Below are 20623 nucleotides of genomic sequence, written 5' to 3'. Positions count from 1 at the left end.
ATTCTGTCAGCTTTCAAATTCTCTTTCAGTTGCCACCCTCACAGATGGATTAGGAAACTCTTTCCGGTGCACTCATTAGTGAAATGACCTCAATGAAGCTGGAATCCAATATCTAATCGCCGATTTTTAGCGAGTCCACACGCCAGGGTGGTCGGGGTCCAATGCAGCCCCGGCCAGGCCCAGGCCCCTTGGACTGGGCCACAGGAGGACGCAGAGGAGGGTCCCGGCCCCCCCCCCCCCCCCCCCGGTCGCGTTGCCGGCAGTTCTCCAAGGGCTTGGGCGTTTTCCAGAGGTAGGAGATGGAGGGGACTGATTTCTTCAGCGCCCCACAAACCACGCCACCCCACCCATGGGACACATCCCTAGAGAGGGAGAGAGACGCCCCATACACTCGCTCCCCTCCCCCATGCGCTGTGCCCCAGCCCGGGCCCGGGGGAATAGGCGGCAGCCCACCCACAGGGTGGGGGGCCCAGCTGAAAGGGGTTGTCGGGGAGGGCGGCCCCTGCCTGGGGTCAAAGGGCGGGCGATCCGCGCGTGCGCAATCGGCGGCGGCTGCGGCGGCGGCGGCGGCGGCGGCGGGGGCGGCCACGAGCTGGGGGTGGGGGGCGGGTAGGGGAAGGAGGCCAGGCGAGGAGAGGAAGGGGGCTGGAAGGTCTCCACCTTGGCGAGTCCAGCCGTGGAGGCGCATCTTGTGTGAGTGTGAGTGAGTGAGTGTGAGTGTGTGTGTGTGTGTGTTTGTGTGTGTATAGAGAGACAGCCCCCCACCCCGGCCCACCGCTCCCTGCCCGCCCCGCCCCGCCCCGCCTGTCACCCCCGTCCCTCGGAGCCCGCCGGACCCGGCCGGTGAACTCAACAGGCCCGGCCCGGCGCGGGTCAGCGCCGGTGCGGGGCCTGGGGCGGGAGGAGGCGGCGGGGAAGTGCAGAGAGGCTCGGCTTCTTGAGCGGGGCAGGGGCGCCCTCCGCCGTCTAGGGCCACACCACCCTGAACGCGCCCGACCTCGTCTGGTCTGGGAAGCTAAGCAGGGTCGGGCCTGGTTAGTACTTGGATGGGAGACCGCCTGGGAATACCGGGTGCCGTCGGCTTCTTCTTTTTTTTTTTTTTGTTTTGCCTCCTGTTCTGTCCCCTCTCTGGGAGCGAGGCGGCGGCCCGGGGTGGGGGTCACCCCCACCCTCAGCGCCCGCCGCGGTGCCTGGCGCCCCAGCCCGCACCGTGGGGCCTCCTCTTGTCCCAAGCCGCGACACCGCCGTCACGCGGCAGCATGCGTGGCTTCTGGACTGTCAGGTCTCAGACCAAAGGTCTGCTCTGTGGGAACCGACACGCTGGAGGAAACCTTGAGAGTCTGAGAGGGGAGGGAGTTCCAGAAGAAGGCCAGGATGTCATTTGGAGGGAGTATGTGACCAGAACTCGTCCCGTTGCTTTTGGGGTTCTATGGGCTACACGTAGGAATCTTTGGTGGTGGCACCTGATGTTGGGGGATCCGGAGTCACACCCAGACCTGCTCCACAGGCCTCCTTTTACTTTTCTCTTCGGATTCATTATCTTTAAAAAGTGTCTCTTATCTCTATGATTGCATTTTCTTTTCTCTCTCTTTTCAAGCAGATGATGGGAGTCCAAGTATTAAGGTGACATGTGTTGCCCGTGCCCCCCTCCCCCCTGTGTTCTTATTCATTTACCTCTGATGTCGTTCCAGCGTATTGTGGGGGTACCAATGTTAGGGTCGGGTACGTTGCCCTCTCCCTGCCTCCCCCCTCGGGTCAGAGCCTCAAGTGCGCCCATCCCCCAGTCGGTGCGCACCCACCCCATTCCTAATGGAGGTGTATGCCCATCCCCTCCCCCCACCCGCCCGACACCCACCCGATGAAGGTGATTCCTCTGTGTCCACTTAGGTGTCCATCGGTTCGTACCCATTTGCTGGTGAGCGCGAGCACGTGGTGCTCGTGTGTCCATTCTTGGGCTACCTGGCTTACTGGAACGGGTTCCAGCTCTGGCCAGGAGAACCACGAGAGGTGCCCTCTCACCGCTGCTCCTCCTAGCTGAATAGCACTCCGTGGTGTCCACGCGCCACATTTCATTTACGCACTCGTGGGTCGATGGGCACTCGGGTCGCTTCCAGGTCTTTGCGATTGTGACTTGTGCCCTGACTCTAACCCTAACCCTTACCCAGCCCGTCTCCTCCTCGGCCCCTGCCTGACTGACTCCTTCCCGCCCGGCCTGTCACCTGTCACCGTCCTCTGCCCCTGCCTGACACGCTCCTCCCCGCCCGGGCCGTCACCGTCCTCGGCCCCTGCCTGACGGGGCTCCTCCGTCGCCTGGGCCTTCCAAGGGCTTGGTGTGGACGCTGGTTCCAGGACGCCCTCCCAGGAACCCGGTAGCAGGGCGGCCGCAGCGTCTCGCGCCACCCAACCGTCCGCCGGCCGGCGGCCGTCGCTAAGTGGCCTGCGGGGGACGTGCCCCCACTGTGGGGCGGGCGCCCAGCCTGGTGTCTTCTCTGAGGCCCCGTGGCTGCTTTCCCCCCCCCCCCGCAAGGGGAGAGCCGCGGAGGTGGGGACCGCCTCCTCGTGGGGACGTACACCCAGCTCTCCACGTCGGATTCCGGGGCTCTCTGTCCTGCCAGAAGGCCCAGCTGGCCTGCGGGTCCTTAGAGTGGCAAAAACATCCGAAAACTGAGATTGAGGGTCCGGTGGTTGTCTGCACTTTTGTGCTGGGCACCCCAGGGAGGCCCGGGGGCTGGCTGGACAACGCGGTCTGCTGGGCAGGGGGGGGGGGTTTGGAGGAGCAACTGATGCCCTTTGCACTTTGGGTAGCAAGTGTCTGAGGTGTCTCTGAGCCCTGCGCCATGTCGGGGGTGGGGGGTGGGAGGTCGGGGGGGTGGAGGAGCAGGAGGAGGAGGAGGAGGAGGTGGGAAGGGCCGTGGCCTGCAGTCGTCTTCCCGGGGTGGCTTCTTCCACAGGCTGCTTGGCCTGGGCTCCCTGCACCTGGGCCTTTGGAGGACTGGCCCTGTGCTTGCCAACGCTTCCCCTGCAGGGACCCAGAGCTGGGAGGTTGCATCTCTCAGCCCTGGGTCGGGCAGAGCCCCAGCGGGCCATGCCCACAACCTCTCTCAGCACGGGTCCCCCAGAAGGCTCCTTTGGGACCAGGATTCTCTTGCGGGTGACTCTTTAAGGTCTGGCCCCTGGATGGAGGGGCACCAGGAGTAGAGGAGCAGGAAGGGGAAGGGGGTGGCCATGCGAGGGGACACTTTCAGGCCAAGTCCCAGCTTCAGCCTGATCCTCCTGGGAACCCCGGGGTGTACGTCACACCTCCTGGTTGTCCCGCTCTGAGACAAGGAGCCGGGCTTCGCATTCCCCCAGCAGCCAGTCGTGGGCTGAGGACACCTGGGGCGTTGGGAACTCCCTGGCTTCTCCTTGGCTTAACATCTGGAGCTGCTTGTGAATCGTGCCGCCACACACACCCGAGTGCAGGTGTCTTCTGCACAGACTGCGGGCCTCGCTCTTCTGAATGCCGCTAGCTCGCCACCCACCCACGGGTGAACCTGGTCAGGGTACTTTCTCTCGGGGGCAGACTCTGATCCTGGCGGGCTACCGGTGTTTCTGTTTGCTCGTTTCTTTCTTCCATTTCGGGAAAGGCTTCCTTACTGGGTGTGGAAATCTCCTATGCCTTTCCTCGCCTATTCTGTCAGCTTTCAAATTCTCTTTCAGTTGCCACCCTCACAGATGGATTAGGAAACTCTTTCCGGTGCACTCATTAGTGAAATGACCTCAATGAAGCTGGAATCCAATATCTAATCGCCGATTTTTAGCGAGTCCACACGCCAGGGTGGTCGGGGTCCAATGCAGCCCCGGCCAGGCCCAGGCCCCTTGGACTGGGCCACAGGAGGACGCAGAGGAGGGTCCCGGCCCCCCCCCCCCCCCCCCGGTCGCGTTGCCGGCAGTTCTCCAAGGGCTTGGGCGTTTTCCAGAGGTAGGAGATGGAGGGGACTGATTTCTTCAGCGCCCCACAAACCACGCCACCCCACCCATGGGACACATCCCTAGAGAGAGAGAGAGAGGCCCCATACACTCGCTCCCCTCCCCCATGCGCTGTGCCCCAGCCCGGGCCCGGGGGAATAGGCGGCAGCCCACCCACAGGGTGGGGGGCCCAGCTGAAAGGGGTTGTCGGGGAGGGCGGCCCCTGCCTGGGGTCAAAGGGCGGGCGATCCGCGCGTGCGCAATCGGCGGCGGCGGGCGTTTGCGGGGGCGGCCACGAGCTGGGGGTGGGGGGCGGGTAGGGGAAGGAGGCCAGGCGAGGAGAGGAAGGGGGCTGGAAGGTCTCCACCTTGGCGAGTCCAGCCGTGGAGGCGCATCTTGTGTGAGTGTGAGTGAGTGAGTGTGAGTGTGTGTGTGTGTGTGTTTGTGTGTGTATAGAGAGACAGCCCCCCACCCCGGCCCACCGCTCCCTGCCCGCCCCGCCCCGCCCCGCCTGTCACCCCCGTCCCTCGGAGCCCGCCGGACCCGGCCGGTGAACTCAACAGGCCCGGCCCGGCGCGGGTCAGCGCCGGTGCGGGGCCTGGGGCGGGAGGAGGCGGCGGGGAAGTGCAGAGAGGCTCGGCTTCTTGAGCGGGGCAGGGGCGCCCTCCGCCGTCTAGGGCCACACCACCCTGAACGCGCCCGACCTCGTCTGGTCTGGGAAGCTAAGCAGGGTCGGGCCTGGTTAGTACTTGGATGGGAGACCGCCTGGGAATACCGGGTGCCGTCGGCTTCTTCTTTTTTTTTTTTTTGTTTTGCCTCCTGTTCTGTCCCCTCTCTGGGAGCGAGGCGGCGGCCCGGGGTGGGGGTCACCCCCACCCTCAGCGCCCGCCGCGGTGCCTGGCGCCCCAGCCCGCACCGTGGGGCCTCCTCTTGTCCCAAGCCGCGACACCGCCGTCACGCGGCAGCATGCGTGGCTTCTGGACTGTCAGGTCTCAGACCAAAGGTCTGCTCTGTGGGAACCGACACGCTGGAGGAAACCTTGAGAGTCTGAGAGGGGAGGGAGTTCCAGAAGAAGGCCAGGATGTCATTTGGAGGGAGTATGTGACCAGAACTCGTCCCGTTGCTTTTGGGGTTCTATGGGCTACACGTAGGAATCTTTGGTGGTGGCACCTGATGTTGGGGGATCCGGAGTCACACCCAGACCTGCTCCACAGGCCTCCTTTTACTTTTCTCTTCGGATTCATTATCTTTAAAAAGTGTCTCTTATCTCTATGATTGCATTTTCTTTTCTCTCTCTTTTCAAGCAGATGATGGGAGTCCAAGTATTAAGGTGACATGTGTTGCCCGTGCCCCCCTCCCCCCTGTGTTCTTATTCATTTACCTCTGATGTTGTTCCAGCGTATTGTGGGGGTACCAATGTTAGGGTCGGGTACGTTGCCCTCTCCCTGCCTCCCCCCTCGGGTCAGAGCCTCAAGTGCGCCCATCCCCCAGTCGGTGCGCACCCACCCCATTCCTAATGGAGGTGTATGCCCATCCCCTCCCCCCACCCGCCCGACACCCACCCGATGAAGGTGATTCCTCTGTGTCCACTTAGGTGTCCATCGGTTCGTACCCATTTGCTGGTGAGCGCGAGCACGTGGTGCTCGTGTGTCCATTCTTGGGCTACCTGGCTTACTGGAACGGGTTCCAGCTCTGGCCAGGAGAACCACGAGAGGTGCCCTCTCACCGCTGCTCCTCCTAGCTGAATAGCACTCCGTGGTGTCCACGCGCCACATTTCATTTACGCACTCGTGGGTCGATGGGCACTCGGGTCGCTTCCAGGTCTTTGCGATTGTGACTTGTGCCCTGACTCTAACCCTAACCCTTACCCAGCCCGTCTCCTCCTCGGCCCCTGCCTGACTGACTCCTTCCCGCCCGGCCTGTCACCGTCCTCTGCCCCTGCCTGACACGCTCCTCCCCGCCCGGGCCGTCACCGTCCTCGGCCCCTGCCTGACGGGGCTCCTCCGTCGCCTGGGCCTTCCAAGGGCTTGGTGTGGACGCTGGTTCCAGGACGCCCTCCCAGGAACCCGGTAGCAGGGCGGCCGCAGCGTCTCGCGCCACCCAACCGTCCGCCGGCCGGCGGCCGTCGCTAAGTGGCCTGCGGGGGACGTGCCCCCACTGTGGGGCGGGCGCCCAGCCTGGTGTCTTCTCTGAGGCCCCGTGGCTGCTTTCCCCCCCCCCCGCAAGGGGAGAGCCGCGGAGGTGGGGACCGCCTCCTCGTGGGGACGTACACCCAGCTCTCCACGTCGGATTCCGGGGCTCTCTGTCCTGCCAGAAGGCCCAGCTGGCCTGCGGGTCCTTAGAGTGGCAAAAACATCCGAAAACTGAGATTGAGGGTCCGGTGGTTGTCTGCACTTTTGTGCTGGGCACCCCAGGGAGGCCCGGGGGCTGGCTGGACAACGCGGTCTGCTGGGCAGGGGGGGGGGGTTTGGAGGAGCAACTGATGCCCTTTGCACTTTGGGTAGCAAGTGTCTGAGGTGTCTCTGAGCCCTGCGCCATGTCGGGGGTGGGGGGTGGGAGGTCGGGGGGGGGGGTGGAGGAGCAGGAGGAGGAGGAGGAGGAGGTGGGAAGGGCCGTGGCCTGCAGTCGTCTTCCCGGGGTGGCTTCTTCCACAGGCTGCTTGGCCTGGGCTCCCTGCACCTGGGCCTTTGGAGGACTGGCCCTGTGCTTGCCAACGCTTCCCCTGCAGGGACCCAGAGCTGGGAGGTTGCATCTCTCAGCCCTGGGTCGGGCAGAGCCCCAGCGGGCCATGCCCACAACCTCTCTCAGCACGGGTCCCCCAGAAGGCTCCTTTGGGACCAGGATTCTCTTGCGGGTGACTCTTTAAGGTCTGGCCCCTGGATGGAGGGGCACCAGGAGTAGAGGAGCAGGAAGGGGAAGGGGGTGGCCATGCGAGGGGACACTTTCAGGCCAAGTCCCAGCTTCAGCCTGATCCTCCTGGGAACCCCGGGGTGTACGTCACACCTCCTGGTTGTCCCGCTCTGAGACAAGGAGCCGGGCTTCGCATTCCCCCAGCAGCCAGTCGTGGGCTGAGGACACCTGGGGCGTTGGGAACTCCCTGGCTTCTCCTTGGCTTAACATCTGGAGCTGCTTGTGAATCGTGCCGCCACACACACCCGAGTGCAGGTGTCTTCTGCACAGACTGCGGGCCTCGCTCTTCTGAATGCCGCTAGCTCGCCACCCACCCACGGGTGAACCTGGTCAGGGTACTTTCTCTCGGGGGCAGACTCTGATCCTGGCGGGCTACCGGTGTTTCTGTTTGCTCGTTTCTTTCTTCCATTTCGGGAAAGGCTTCCTTACTGGGTGTGGAAATCTCCTATGCCTTTCCTCGCCTATTCTGTCAGCTTTCAAATTCTCTTTCAGTTGCCACCCTCACAGATGGATTAGGAAACTCTTTCCGGTGCACTCATTAGTGAAATGACCTCAATGAAGCTGGAATCCAATATCTAATCGCCGATTTTTAGCGAGTCCACACGCCAGGGTGGTCGGGGTCCAATGCAGCCCCGGCCAGGCCCAGGCCCCTTGGACTGGGCCACAGGAGGACGCAGAGGAGGGTCCCGGCCCCCCCCCCCCCCCCCGTCGCGTTGCCGGCAGTTCTCCAAGGGCTTGGGCGTTTTCCAGAGGTAGGAGATGGAGGGGACTGATTTCTTCAGCGCCCCACAAACCACGCCACCCCACCCATGGGACACATCCCTAGAGAGAGAGAGAGACGCCCCATACACTCGCTCCCCTCCCCCATGCGCTGTGCCCCAGCCCGGGCCCGGGGGAATAGGCGGCAGCCCACCCACAGGGTGGGGGGCCCAGCTGAAAGGGGTTGTCGGGGAGGGCGGCCCCTGCCTGGGGTCAAAGGGCGGGCGATCCGCGCGTGCGCAATCCGCGGCGGCGGGCGGCGGCGGGGGCGGCCACGAGCTGGGGGTGGGGGGCGGGTAGGGGAAGGAGGCCAGGCGAGGAGAGGAAGGGGGCTGGAAGGTCTCCACCTTGGCGAGTCCAGCCGTGGAGGCGCATCTTGTGTGAGTGTGAGTGAGTGAGTGTGAGTGTGTGTGTGTGTGTGTTTGTGTGTGTATAGAGAGACAGCCCCCCACCCCGGCCCACCGCTCCCTGCCCGCCCCGCCCCGCCCCGCCTGTCACCCCCGTCCCTCGGAGCCCGCCGGACCCGGCCGGTGAACTCAACAGGCCCGGCCCGGCGCGGGTCAGCGCCGGTGCGGGGCCTGGGGCGGGAGGAGGCGGCGGGGAAGTGCAGAGAGGCTCGGCTTCTTGAGCGGGGCAGGGGCGCCCTCCGCCGTCTAGGGCCACACCACCCTGAACGCGCCCGACCTCGTCTGGTCTGGGAAGCTAAGCAGGGTCGGGCCTGGTTAGTACTTGGATGGGAGACCGCCTGGGAATACCGGGTGCCGTCGGCTTCTTCTTTTTTTTTTTTTTGTTTTGCCTCCTGTTCTGTCCCCTCTCTGGGAGCGAGGCGGCGGCCCGGGGTGGGGGTCACCCCCACCCTCAGCGCCCGCCGCGGTGCCTGGCGCCCCAGCCCGCACCGTGGGGCCTCCTCTTGTCCCAAGCCGCGACACCGCCGTCACGCGGCAGCATGCGTGGCTTCTGGACTGTCAGGTCTCAGACCAAAGGTCTGCTCTGTGGGAACCGACACGCTGGAGGAAACCTTGAGAGTCTGAGAGGGGAGGGAGTTCCAGAAGAAGGCCAGGATGTCATTTGGAGGGAGTATGTGACCAGAACTCGTCCCGTTGCTTTTGGGGTTCTATGGGCTACACGTAGGAATCTTTGGTGGTGGCACCTGATGTTGGGGGATCCGGAGTCACACCCAGACCTGCTCCACAGGCCTCCTTTTACTTTTCTCTTCGGATTCATTATCTTTAAAAAGTGTCTCTTATCTCTATGATTGCATTTTCTTTTCTCTCTCTTTTCAAGCAGATGATGGGAGTCCAAGTATTAAGGTGACATGTGTTGCCCGTGCCCCCCTCCCCCCTGTGTTCTTATTCATTTACCTCTGATGTCGTTCCAGCGTATTGTGGGGGTACCAATGTTAGGGTCGGGTACGTTGCCCTCTCCCTGCCTCCCCCCTCGGGTCAGAGCCTCAAGTGCGCCCATCCCCCAGTCGGTGCGCACCCACCCCATTCCTAATGGAGGTGTATGCCCATCCCCTCCCCCCACCCGCCCGACACCCACCCGATGAAGGTGATTCCTCTGTGTCCACTTAGGTGTCCATCGGTTCGTACCCATTTGCTGGTGAGCGCGAGCACGTGGTGCTCGTGTGTCCATTCTTGGGCTACCTGGCTTACTGGAACGGGTTCCAGCTCTGGCCAGGAGAACCACGAGAGGTGCCCTCTCACCGCTGCTCCTCCTAGCTGAATAGCACTCCGTGGTGTCCACGCGCCACATTTCATTTACGCACTCGTGGGTCGATGGGCACTCGGGTCGCTTCCAGGTCTTTGCGATTGTGACTTGTGCCCTGACTCTAACCCTAACCCTTACCCAGCCCGTCTCCTCCTCGGCCCCTGCCTGACTGACTCCTTCCCGCCCGGCCTGTCACCTGTCACCGTCCTCTGCCCCTGCCTGACACGCTCCTCCCCGCCCGGGCCGTCACCGTCCTCGGCCCCTGCCTGACGGGGCTCCTCCGTCGCCTGGGCCTTCCAAGGGCTTGGTGTGGACGCTGGTTCCAGGACGCCCTCCCAGGAACCCGGTAGCAGGGCGGCCGCAGCGTCTCGCGCCACCCAACCGTCCGCCGGCCGGCGGCCGTCGCTAAGTGGCCTGCGGGGGACGTGCCCCCACTGTGGGGCGGGCGCCCAGCCTGGTGTCTTCTCTGAGGCCCCGTGGCTGCTTTCCCCCCCCCCCCGCAAGGGGAGAGCCGCGGAGGTGGGGACCGCCTCCTCGTGGGGACGTACACCCAGCTCTCCACGTCGGATTCCGGGGCTCTCTGTCCTGCCAGAAGGCCCAGCTGGCCTGCGGGTCCTTAGAGTGGCAAAAACATCCGAAAACTGAGATTGAGGGTCCGGTGGTTGTCTGCACTTTTGTGCTGGGCACCCCAGGGAGGCCCGGGGGCTGGCTGGACAACGCGGTCTGCTGGGCAGGGGGGGGGGGTTTGGAGGAGCAACTGATGCCCTTTGCACTTTGGGTAGCAAGTGTCTGAGGTGTCTCTGAGCCCTGCGCCATGTCGGGGGTGGGGGGTGGGAGGTCGGGGGGGTGGAGGAGCAGGAGGAGGAGGAGGAGGAGGTGGGAAGGGCCGTGGCCTGCAGTCGTCTTCCCGGGGTGGCTTCTTCCACAGGCTGCTTGGCCTGGGCTCCCTGCACCTGGGCCTTTGGAGGACTGGCCCTGTGCTTGCCAACGCTTCCCCTGCAGGGACCCAGAGCTGGGAGGTTGCATCTCTCAGCCCTGGGTCGGGCAGAGCCCCAGCGGGCCATGCCCACAACCTCTCTCAGCACGGGTCCCCCAGAAGGCTCCTTTGGGACCAGGATTCTCTTGCGGGTGACTCTTTAAGGTCTGGCCCCTGGATGGAGGGGCACCAGGAGTAGAGGAGCAGGAAGGGGAAGGGGGTGGCCATGCGAGGGGACACTTTCAGGCCAAGTCCCAGCTTCAGCCTGATCCTCCTGGGAACCCCGGGGTGTACGTCACACCTCCTGGTTGTCCCGCTCTGAGACAAGGAGCCGGGCTTCGCATTCCCCCAGCAGCCAGTCGTGGGCTGAGGACACCTGGGGCGTTGGGAACTCCCTGGCTTCTCCTTGGCTTAACATCTGGAGCTGCTTGTGAATCGTGCCGCCACACACACCCGAGTGCAGGTGTCTTCTGCACAGACTGCGGGCCTCGCTCTTCTGAATGCCGCTAGCTCGCCACCCACCCACGGGTGAACCTGGTCAGGGTACTTTCTCTCGGGGGCAGACTCTGATCCTGGCGGGCTACCGGTGTTTCTGTTTGCTCGTTTCTTTCTTCCATTTCGGGAAAGGCTTCCTTACTGGGTGTGGAAATCTCCTATGCCTTTCCTCGCCTATTCTGTCAGCTTTCAAATTCTCTTTCAGTTGCCACCCTCACAGATGGATTAGGAAACTCTTTCCGGTGCACTCATTAGTGAAATGACCTCAATGAAGCTGGAATCCAATATCTAATCGCCGATTTTTAGCGAGTCCACACGCCAGGGTGGTCGGGGTCCAATGCAGCCCCGGCCAGGCCCAGGCCCCTTGGACTGGGCCACAGGAGGACGCAGAGGAGGGTCCCGGCCCCCCCCCCCCCCCCCCCGTCGCGTTGCCGGCAGTTCTCCAAGGGCTTGGGCGTTTTCCAGAGGTAGGAGATGGAGGGGACTGATTTCTTCAGCGCCCCACAAACCACGCCACCCCACCCATGGGACACATCCCTAGAGAGAGAGAGAGAGGCCCCATACACTCGCTCCCCTCCCCCATGCGCTGTGCCCCAGCCCGGGCCCGGGGGAATAGGCGGCAGCCCACCCACAGGGTGGGGGGCCCAGCTGAAAGGGGTTGTCGGGGAGGGCGGCCCCTGCCTGGGGTCAAAGGGCGGGCGATCCGCGCGTGCGCAATCGGCGGCGGCGGGCGTTTGCGGGGGCGGCCACGAGCTGGGGGTGGGGGGCGGGTAGGGGAAGGAGGCCAGGCGAGGAGAGGAAGGGGGCTGGAAGGTCTCCACCTTGGCGAGTCCAGCCGTGGAGGCGCATCTTGTGTGAGTGTGAGTGAGTGAGTGTGAGTGTGTGTGTGTGTGTGTTTGTGTGTGTATAGAGAGACAGCCCCCCACCCCGGCCCACCGCTCCCTGCCCGCCCCGCCCCGCCCCGCCTGTCACCCCCGTCCCTCGGAGCCCGCCGGACCCGGCCGGTGAACTCAACAGGCCCGGCCCGGCGCGGGTCAGCGCCGGTGCGGGGCCTGGGGCGGGAGGAGGCGGCGGGGAAGTGCAGAGAGGCTCGGCTTCTTGAGCGGGGCAGGGGCGCCCTCCGCCGTCTAGGGCCACACCACCCTGAACGCGCCCGACCTCGTCTGGTCTGGGAAGCTAAGCAGGGTCGGGCCTGGTTAGTACTTGGATGGGAGACCGCCTGGGAATACCGGGTGCCGTCGGCTTCTTCTTTTTTTTTTTTTTGTTTTGCCTCCTGTTCTGTCCCCTCTCTGGGAGCGAGGCGGCGGCCCGGGGTGGGGGTCACCCCCACCCTCAGCGCCCGCCGCGGTGCCTGGCGCCCCAGCCCGCACCGTGGGGCCTCCTCTTGTCCCAAGCCGCGACACCGCCGTCACGCGGCAGCATGCGTGGCTTCTGGACTGTCAGGTCTCAGACCAAAGGTCTGCTCTGTGGGAACCGACACGCTGGAGGAAACCTTGAGAGTCTGAGAGGGGAGGGAGTTCCAGAAGAAGGCCAGGATGTCATTTGGAGGGAGTATGTGACCAGAACTCGTCCCGTTGCTTTTGGGGTTCTATGGGCTACACGTAGGAATCTTTGGTGGTGGCACCTGATGTTGGGGGATCCGGAGTCACACCCAGACCTGCTCCACAGGCCTCCTTTTACTTTTCTCTTCGGATTCATTATCTTTAAAAAGTGTCTCTTATCTCTATGATTGCATTTTCTTTTCTCTCTCTTTTCAAGCAGATGATGGGAGTCCAAGTATTAAGGTGACATGTGTTGCCCGTGCCCCCCTCCCCCCTGTGTTCTTATTCATTTACCTCTGATGTCGTTCCAGCGTATTGTGGGGGTACCAATGTTAGGGTCGGGTACGTTGCCCTCTCCCTGCCTCCCCCCTCGGGTCAGAGCCTCAAGTGCGCCCATCCCCCAGTCGGTGCGCACCCACCCCATTCCTAATGGAGGTGTATGCCCATCCCCTCCCCCCACCCGCCCGACACCCACCCGATGAAGGTGATTCCTCTGTGTCCACTTAGGTGTCCATCGGTTCGTACCCATTTGCTGGTGAGCGCGAGCACGTGGTGCTCGTGTGTCCATTCTTGGGCTACCTGGCTTACTGGAACGGGTTCCAGCTCTGGCCAGGAGAACCACGAGAGGTGCCCTCTCACCGCTGCTCCTCCTAGCTGAATAGCACTCCGTGGTGTCCACGCGCCACATTTCATTTACGCACTCGTGGGTCGATGGGCACTCGGGTCGCTTCCAGGTCTTTGCGATTGTGACTTGTGCCCTGACTCTAACCCTAACCCTTACCCAGCCCGTCTCCTCCTCGGCCCCTGCCTGACTGACTCCTTCCCGCCCGGCCTGTCACCGTCCTCTGCCCCTGCCTGACACGCTCCTCCCCGCCCGGGCCGTCACCGTCCTCGGCCCCTGCCTGACGGGGCTCCTCCGTCGCCTGGGCCTTCCAAGGGCTTGGTGTGGACGCTGGTTCCAGGACGCCCTCCCAGGAACCCGGTAGCAGGGCGGCCGCAGCGTCTCGCGCCACCCAACCGTCCGCCGGCCGGCGGCCGTCGCTAAGTGGCCTGCGGGGGACGTGCCCCCACTGTGGGGCGGGCGCCCAGCCTGGTGTCTTCTCTGAGGCCCCGTGGCTGCTTTCCCCCCCCCCCCCGCAAGGGGAGAGCCGCGGAGGTGGGGACCGCCTCCTCGTGGGGACGTACACCCAGCTCTCCACGTCGGATTCCGGGGCTCTCTGTCCTGCCAGAAGGCCCAGCTGGCCTGCGGGTCCTTAGAGTGGCAAAAACATCCGAAAACTGAGATTGAGGGTCCGGTGGTTGTCTGCACTTTTGTGCTGGGCACCCCAGGGAGGCCCGGGGGCTGGCTGGACAACGCGGTCTGCTGGGCAGGGGGGGGGGGTTTGGAGGAGCAACTGATGCCCTTTGCACTTTGGGTAGCAAGTGTCTGAGGTGTCTCTGAGCCCTGCGCCATGTCGGGGGTGGGGGGTGGGAGGTCGGGGGGGGGGTGGAGGAGCAGGAGGAGGAGGAGGAGGAGGTGGGAAGGGCCGTGGCCTGCAGTCGTCTTCCCGGGGTGGCTTCTTCCACAGGCTGCTTGGCCTGGGCTCCCTGCACCTGGGCCTTTGGAGGACTGGCCCTGTGCTTGCCAACGCTTCCCCTGCAGGGACCCAGAGCTGGGAGGTTGCATCTCTCAGCCCTGGGTCGGGCAGAGCCCCAGCGGGCCATGCCCACAACCTCTCTCAGCACGGGTCCCCCAGAAGGCTCCTTTGGGACCAGGATTCTCTTGCGGGTGACTCTTTAAGGTCTGGCCCCTGGATGGAGGGGCACCAGGAGTAGAGGAGCAGGAAGGGGAAGGGGGTGGCCATGCGAGGGGACACTTTCAGGCCAAGTCCCAGCTTCAGCCTGATCCTCCTGGGAACCCCGGGGTGTACGTCACACCTCCTGGTTGTCCCGCTCTGAGACAAGGAGCCGGGCTTCGCATTCCCCCAGCAGCCAGTCGTGGGCTGAGGACACCTGGGGCGTTGGGAACTCCCTGGCTTCTCCTTGGCTTAACATCTGGAGCTGCTTGTGAATCGTGCCGCCACACACACCCGAGTGCAGGTGTCTTCTGCACAGACTGCGGGCCTCGCTCTTCTGAATGCCGCTAGCTCGCCACCCACCCACGGGTGAACCTGGTCAGGGTACTTTCTCTCGGGGGCAGACTCTGATCCTGGCGGGCTACCGGTGTTTCTGTTTGCTCGTTTCTTTCTTCCATTTCGGGAAAGGCTTCCTTACTGGGTGTGGAAATCTCCTATGCCTTTCCTCGCCTATTCTGTCAGCTTTCAAATTCTCTTTCAGTTGCCACCCTCACAGATGGATTAGGAAACTCTTTCCGGTGCACTCATTAGTGAAATGACCTCAATGAAGCTGGAATCCAATATCTAATCGCCGATTTTTAGCGAGTCCACACGCCAGGGTGGTCGGGGTCCAATGCAGCCCCGGCCAGGCCCAGGCCCCTTGGACTGGGCCACAGGAGGACGCAGAGGAGGGTCCCGGCCCCCCCCCCCCCCCCCGTCGCGTTGCCGGCAGTTCTCCAAGGGCTTGGGCGTTTTCCAGAGGTAGGAGATGGAGGGGACTGATTTCTTCAGCGCCCCACAAACCACGCCACCCCACCCATGGGACACATCCCTAGAGAGAGAGAGAGACGCCCCATACACTCGCTCCCCTCCCCCATGCGCTGTGCCCCAGCCCGGGCCCGGGGGAATAGGCGGCAGCCCACCCACAGGGTGGGGGGCCCAGCTGAAAGGGGTTGTCGGGGAGGGCGGCCCCTGCCTGGGGTCAAAGGGCGGGCGATCCGCGCGTGCGCAATCCGCGGCGGCGGGCGGCGGCGGGGGCGGCCACGAGCTGGGGGTGGGGGGCGGGTAGGGGAAGGAGGCCAGGCGAGGAGAGGAAGGGGGCTGGAAGGTCTCCACCTTGGCGAGTCCAGCCGTGGAGGCGCATCTTGTGTGAGTGTGAGTGAGTGAGTGTGAGTGTGTGTGTGTGTGTGTTTGTGTGTGTATAGAGAGACAGCCCCCCACCCCGGCCCACCGCTCCCTGCCCGCCCCGCCCCGCCCCGCCTGTCACCCCCGTCCCTCGGAGCCCGCCGGACCCGGCCGGTGAACTCAACAGGCCCGGCCCGGCGCGGGTCAGCGCCGGTGCGGGGCCTGGGGCGGGAGGAGGCGGCGGGGAAGTGCAGAGAGGCTCGGCTTCTTGAGCGGGGCAGGGGCGCCCTCCGCCGTCTAGGGCCACACCACCCTGAACGCGCCCGACCTCGTCTGGTCTGGGAAGCTAAGCAGGGTCGGGCCTGGTTAGTACTTGGATGGGAGACCGCCTGGGAATACCGGGTGCCGTCGGCTTCTTCTTTTTTTTTTTTTTGTTTTGCCTCCTGTTCTGTCCCCTCTCTGGGAGCGAGGCGGCGGCCCGGGGTGGGGGTCACCCCCACCCTCAGCGCCCGCCGCGGTGCCTGGCGCCCCAGCCCGCACCGTGGGGCCTCCTCTTGTCCCAAGCCGCGACACCGCCGTCACGCGGCAGCATGCGTGGCTTCTGGACTGTCAGGTCTCAGACCAAAGGTCTGCTCTGTGGGAACCGACACGCTGGAGGAAACCTTGAGAGTCTGAGAGGGGAGGGAGTTCCAGAAGAAGGCCAGGATGTCATTTGGAGGGAGTATGTGACCAGAACTCGTCCCGTTGCTTTTGGGGTTCTATGGGCTACACGTAGGAATCTTTGGTGGTGGCACCTGATGTTGGGGGATCCGGAGTCACACCCAGACCTGCTCCACAGGCCTCCTTTTACTTTTCTCTTCGGATTCATTATCTTTAAAAAGTGTCTCTTATCTCTATGATTGCATTTTCTTTTCTCTCTCTTTTCAAGCAGATGATGGGAGTCCAAGTATTAAGGTGACATGTGTTGCCCGTGCCCCCCTCCCCCCTGTGTTCTTATTCATTTACCTCTGATGTCGTTCCAGCGTATTGTGGGGGTACCAATGTTAGGGTCGGGTACGTTGCCCTCTCCCTGCCTCCCCCCTCGGGTCAGAGCCTCAAGTGCGCCCATCCCCCAGTCGGTGCGCACCCACCCCATTCCTAATGGAGGTGTATGCCCATCCCCTCCCCCCACCCGCCCGACACCCACCCGATGAAGGTGATTCCTCTGTGTCCACTTAGGTGTCCATCGGTTCGTACCCATTTGCTGGTGAGCGCGAGCACGTGGTGCTCGTGTGTCCATTCTTGGGCTACCTGGCTTACTGGAACGGGTTCCAGCTCTGGCCAGGAGAACCACGAGAGGTGCCCTCTCACCGCTGCTCCTCCTAGCTGAATAGCACTCCGTGGTGTCCACGCGCCACATTTCATTTACGCACTCGTGGGTCGATGGGCACTCGGGTCGCTTCCAGGTCTTTGCGATTGTGACTTGTGCCCTGACTCTAACCCTAACCCTTACCCAGCCCGTCTCCTCCTCGGCCCCTGCCTGACTGACTCCTTCCCGCCCGGCCTGTCACCTGTCACCGTCCTCTGCCCCTGCCTGACACGCTCCTCCCCGCCCGGGCCGTCACCGTCCTCGGCCCCTGCCTGACGGGGCTCCTCCGTCGCCTGGGCCTTCCAAGGGCTTGGTGTGGACGCTGGTTCCAGGACGCCCTCCCAGGAACCCGGTAGCAGGGCGGCCGCAGCGTCTCGCGCCACCCAACCGTCCGCCGGCCGGCGGCCGTCGCTAAGTGGCCTGCGGGGGACGTGCCCCCACTGTGGGGCGGGCGCCCAGCCTGGTGTCTTCTCTGAGGCCCCGTGGCTGCTTTCCCCCCCCCCCCGCAAGGGGAGAGCCGCGGAGGTGGGGACCGCCTCCTCGTGGGGACGTACACCCAGCTCTCCACGTCGGATTCCGGGGCTCTCTGTCCTGCCAGAAGGCCCAGCTGGCCTGCGGGTCCTTAGAGTGGCAAAAACATCCGAAAACTGAGATTGAGGGTCCGGTGGTTGTCTGCACTTTTGTGCTGGGCACCCCAGGGAGGCCCGGGGGCTGGCTGGACAACGCGGTCTGCTGGGCAGGGGGGGGGGGTTTGGAGGAGCAACTGATGCCCTTTGCACTTTGGGTAGCAAGTGTCTGAGGTGTCTCTGAGCCCTGCGCCATGTCGGGGGTGGGGGGTGGGAGGTCGGGGGGGGGGTGGAGGAGCAGGAGGAGGAGGAGGAGGAGGTGGGAAGGGCCGTGGCCTGCAGTCGTCTTCCCGGGGTGGCTTCTTCCACAGGCTGCTTGGCCTGGGCTCCCTGCACCTGGGCCTTTGGAGGACTGGCCCTGTGCTTGCCAACGCTTCCCCTGCAGGGACCCAGAGCTGGGAGGTTGCATCTCTCAGCCCTGGGTCGGGCAGAGCCCCAGCGGGCCATGCCCACAACCTCTCTCAGCACGGGTCCCCCAGAAGGCTCCTTTGGGACCAGGATTCTCTTGCGGGTGACTCTTTAAGGTCTGGCCCCTGGATGGAGGGGCACCAGGAGTAGAGGAGCAGGAAGGGGAAGGGGGTGGCCATGCGAGGGGACACTTTCAGGCCAAGTCCCAGCTTCAGCCTGATCCTCCTGGGAACCCCGGGGTGTACGTCACACCTCCTGGTTGTCCCGCTCTGAGACAAGGAGCCGGGCTTCGCATTCCCCCAGCAGCCAGTCGTGGGCTGAGGACACCTGGGGCGTTGGGAACTCCCTGGCTTCTCCTTGGCTTAACATCTGGAGCTGCTTGTGAATCGTGCCGCCACACACACCCGAGTGCAGGTGTCTTCTGCACAGACTGCGGGCCTCGCTCTTCTGAATGCCGCTAGCTCGCCACCCACCCACGGGTGAACCTGGTCAGGGTACTTTCTCTCGGGGGCAGACTCTGATCCTGGCGGGCTACCGGTGTTTCTGTTTGCTCGTTTCTTTCTTCCATTTCGGGAAAGGCTTCCTTACTGGGTGTGGAAATCTCCTATGCCTTTCCTCGCCTATTCTGTCAGCTTTCAAATTCTCTTTCAGTTGCCACCCTCACAGATGGATTAGGAAACTCTTTCCGGTGCACTCATTAGTGAAATGACCTCAATGAAGCTGGAATCCAATATCTAATCGCCGATTTTTAGCGAGTCCACACGCCAGGGTGGTCGGGGTCCAATGCAGCCCCGGCCAGGCCCAGGCCCCTTGGACTGGGCCACAGGAGGACGCAGAGGAGGGTCCCGGCCCCCCCCCCCCCCCCCGTCGCGTTGCCGGCAGTTCTCCAAGGGCTTGGGCGTTTTCCAGAGGTAGGAGATGGAGGGGACTGATTTCTTCAGCGCCCCACAAACCACGCCACCCCACCCATGGGACACATCCCTAGAGAGAGAGAGAGACGCCCCATACACTCGCTCCCCTCCCCCATGCGCTGTGCCCCAGCCCGGGCCCGGGGGAATAGGCGGCAGCCCACCCACAGGGTGGGGGGCCCAGCTGAAAGGGGTTGTCGGGGAGGGCGGCCCCTGCCTGGGGTCAAAGGGCGGGCGATCCGCGCGTGCGCAATCCGCGGCGGCGGGCGGCGGCGGGGGCGGCCACGAGCTGGGGGTGGGGGGCGGGTAGGGGAAGGAGGCCAGGCGAGGAGAGGAAGGGGGCTGGAAGGTCTCCACCTTGGCGAGTCCAGCCGTGGAGGCGCATCTTGTGTGAGTGTGAGTGAGTGAGTGTGAGTGTGTGTGTGTGTGTGTTTGTGTGTGTATAGAGAGACAGCCCCCCACCCCGGCCCACCGCTCCCTGCCCGCCCCGCCCCGCCCCGCCTGTCACCCCCGTCCCTCGGAGCCCGCCGGACCCGGCCGGTGAACTCAACAGGCCCGGCCCGGCGCGGGTCAGCGCCGGTGCGGGGCCTGGGGCGGGAGGAGGCGGCGGGGAAGTGCAGAGAGGCTCGGCTTCTTGAGCGGGGCAGGGGCGCCCTCCGCCGTCTAGGGCCACACCACCCTGAACGCGCCCGACCTCGTCTGGTCTGGGAAGCTAAGCAGGGTCGGGCCTGGTTAGTACTTGGATGGGAGACCGCCTGGGAATACCGGGTGCCGTCGGCTTCTTCTTTTTTTTTTTTTTGTTTTGCCTCCTGTTCTGTCCCCTCTCTGGGAGCGAGGCGGCGGCCCGGGGTGGGGGTCACCCCCACCCTCAGCGCCCGCCGCGGTGCCTGGCGCCCCAGCCCGCACCGTGGGGCCTCCTCTTGTCCCAAGCCGCGACACCGCCGTCACGCGGCAGCATGCGTGGCTTCTGGACTGTCAGGTCTCAGACCAAAGGTCTGCTCTGTGGGAACCGACACGCTGGAGGAAACCTTGAGAGTCTGAGAGGGGAGGGAGTTCCAGAAGAAGGCCAGGATGTCATTTGGAGGGAGTATGTGACCAGAACTCGTCCCGTTGCTTTTGGGGTTCTATGGGCTACACGTAGGAATCTTTGGTGGTGGCACCTGATGTTGGGGGATCCGGAGTCACACCCAGACCTGCTCCACAGGCCTCCTTTTACTTTTCTCTTCGGATTCATTATCTTTAAAAAGTGTCTCTTATCTCTATGATTGCATTTTCTTTTCTCTCTCTTTTCAAGCAGATGATGGGAGTCCAAGTATTAAGGTGACATGTGTTGCCCGTGCCCCCCTCCCCCCTGTGTTCTTATTCATTTACCTCTGATGTCGTTCCAGCGTATTGTGGGGGTACCAATGTTAGGGTCGGGTACGTTGCCCTCTCCCTGCCTCCCCCCTCGGGTCAGAGCCTCAAGTGCGCCCATCCCCCAGTCGGTGCGCACCCACCCCATTCCTAATGGAGGTGTATGCCCATCCCCTCCCCCCACCCGCCCGACACCCACCCGATGAAGGTGATTCCTCTGTGTCCACTTAGGTGTCCATCGGTTCGTACCCATTTGCTGGTGAGCGCGAGCACGTGGTGCTCGTGTGTCCATTCTTGGGCTACCTGGCTTACTGGAACGGGTTCCAGCTCTGGCCAGGAGAACCACGAGAGGTGCCCTCTCACCGCTGCTCCTCCTAGCTGAATAGCACTCCGTGGTGTCCACGCGCCACATTTCATTTACGCACTCGTGGGTCGATGGGCACTCGGGTCGCTTCCAGGTCTTTGCGATTGTGACTTGTGCCCTGACTCTAACCCTAACCCTTACCCAGCCCGTCTCCTCCTCGGCCCCTGCCTGACTGACTCCTTCCCGCCCGGCCTGTCACCGTCCTCTGCCCCTGCCTGACACGCTCCTCCCCGCCCGGGCCGTCACCGTCCTCGGCCCCTGCCTGACGGGGCTCCTCCGTCGCCTGGGCCTTCCAAGGGCTTGGTGTGGACGCTGGTTCCAGGACGCCCTCCCAGGAA

The 20623-nt window shown here is 63.9% G+C and overlaps 6 non-coding genes across 6 annotated transcripts; all 6 read left to right on the top strand.

Annotated features, from left to right (window-relative positions):
* The first annotated feature begins 964 nt into the window (after nucleotides 1-964).
* On the top strand, nucleotides 965-1083 carry LOC142868419 (5S ribosomal RNA). The gene has a single exon (XR_012917422.1). It is a non-coding gene; the product is annotated as a 5S ribosomal RNA (ribosomal RNA).
* Nucleotides 1084-4619: 3536 nt separating this feature from the next.
* LOC142868418 (5S ribosomal RNA) lies at nucleotides 4620-4738 on the top strand. Its single transcript, XR_012917421.1, has one exon. It is a non-coding gene; the product is annotated as a 5S ribosomal RNA (ribosomal RNA).
* Nucleotides 4739-8268: 3530 nt separating this feature from the next.
* On the top strand, nucleotides 8269-8387 carry LOC142868417 (5S ribosomal RNA). The gene has a single exon (XR_012917420.1). It is a non-coding gene; the product is annotated as a 5S ribosomal RNA (ribosomal RNA).
* Nucleotides 8388-11923: 3536 nt separating this feature from the next.
* Nucleotides 11924-12042, top strand: LOC142868416 (5S ribosomal RNA). The gene has a single exon (XR_012917419.1). It is a non-coding gene; the product is annotated as a 5S ribosomal RNA (ribosomal RNA).
* Nucleotides 12043-15573: 3531 nt separating this feature from the next.
* LOC142868415 (5S ribosomal RNA) lies at nucleotides 15574-15692 on the top strand. The gene has a single exon (XR_012917418.1). It is a non-coding gene; the product is annotated as a 5S ribosomal RNA (ribosomal RNA).
* Nucleotides 15693-19229: 3537 nt separating this feature from the next.
* On the top strand, nucleotides 19230-19348 carry LOC142868414 (5S ribosomal RNA). The gene has a single exon (XR_012917417.1). It is a non-coding gene; the product is annotated as a 5S ribosomal RNA (ribosomal RNA).
* Nucleotides 19349-20623: the final 1275 nt, after the last annotated feature.

This window comes from Microcebus murinus, unplaced genomic scaffold (assembly GCF_040939455.1).
Source record: "Microcebus murinus isolate Inina unplaced genomic scaffold, M.murinus_Inina_mat1.0 scaf031_hap2_Mmur4.0, whole genome shotgun sequence".
Lineage (NCBI taxonomy): Eukaryota > Metazoa > Chordata > Mammalia > Primates > Cheirogaleidae > Microcebus > Microcebus murinus.
The sequence above is the reverse complement of the archived record's forward strand: the minus strand, read 5'-3'. Positions and strand labels throughout refer to the sequence as shown.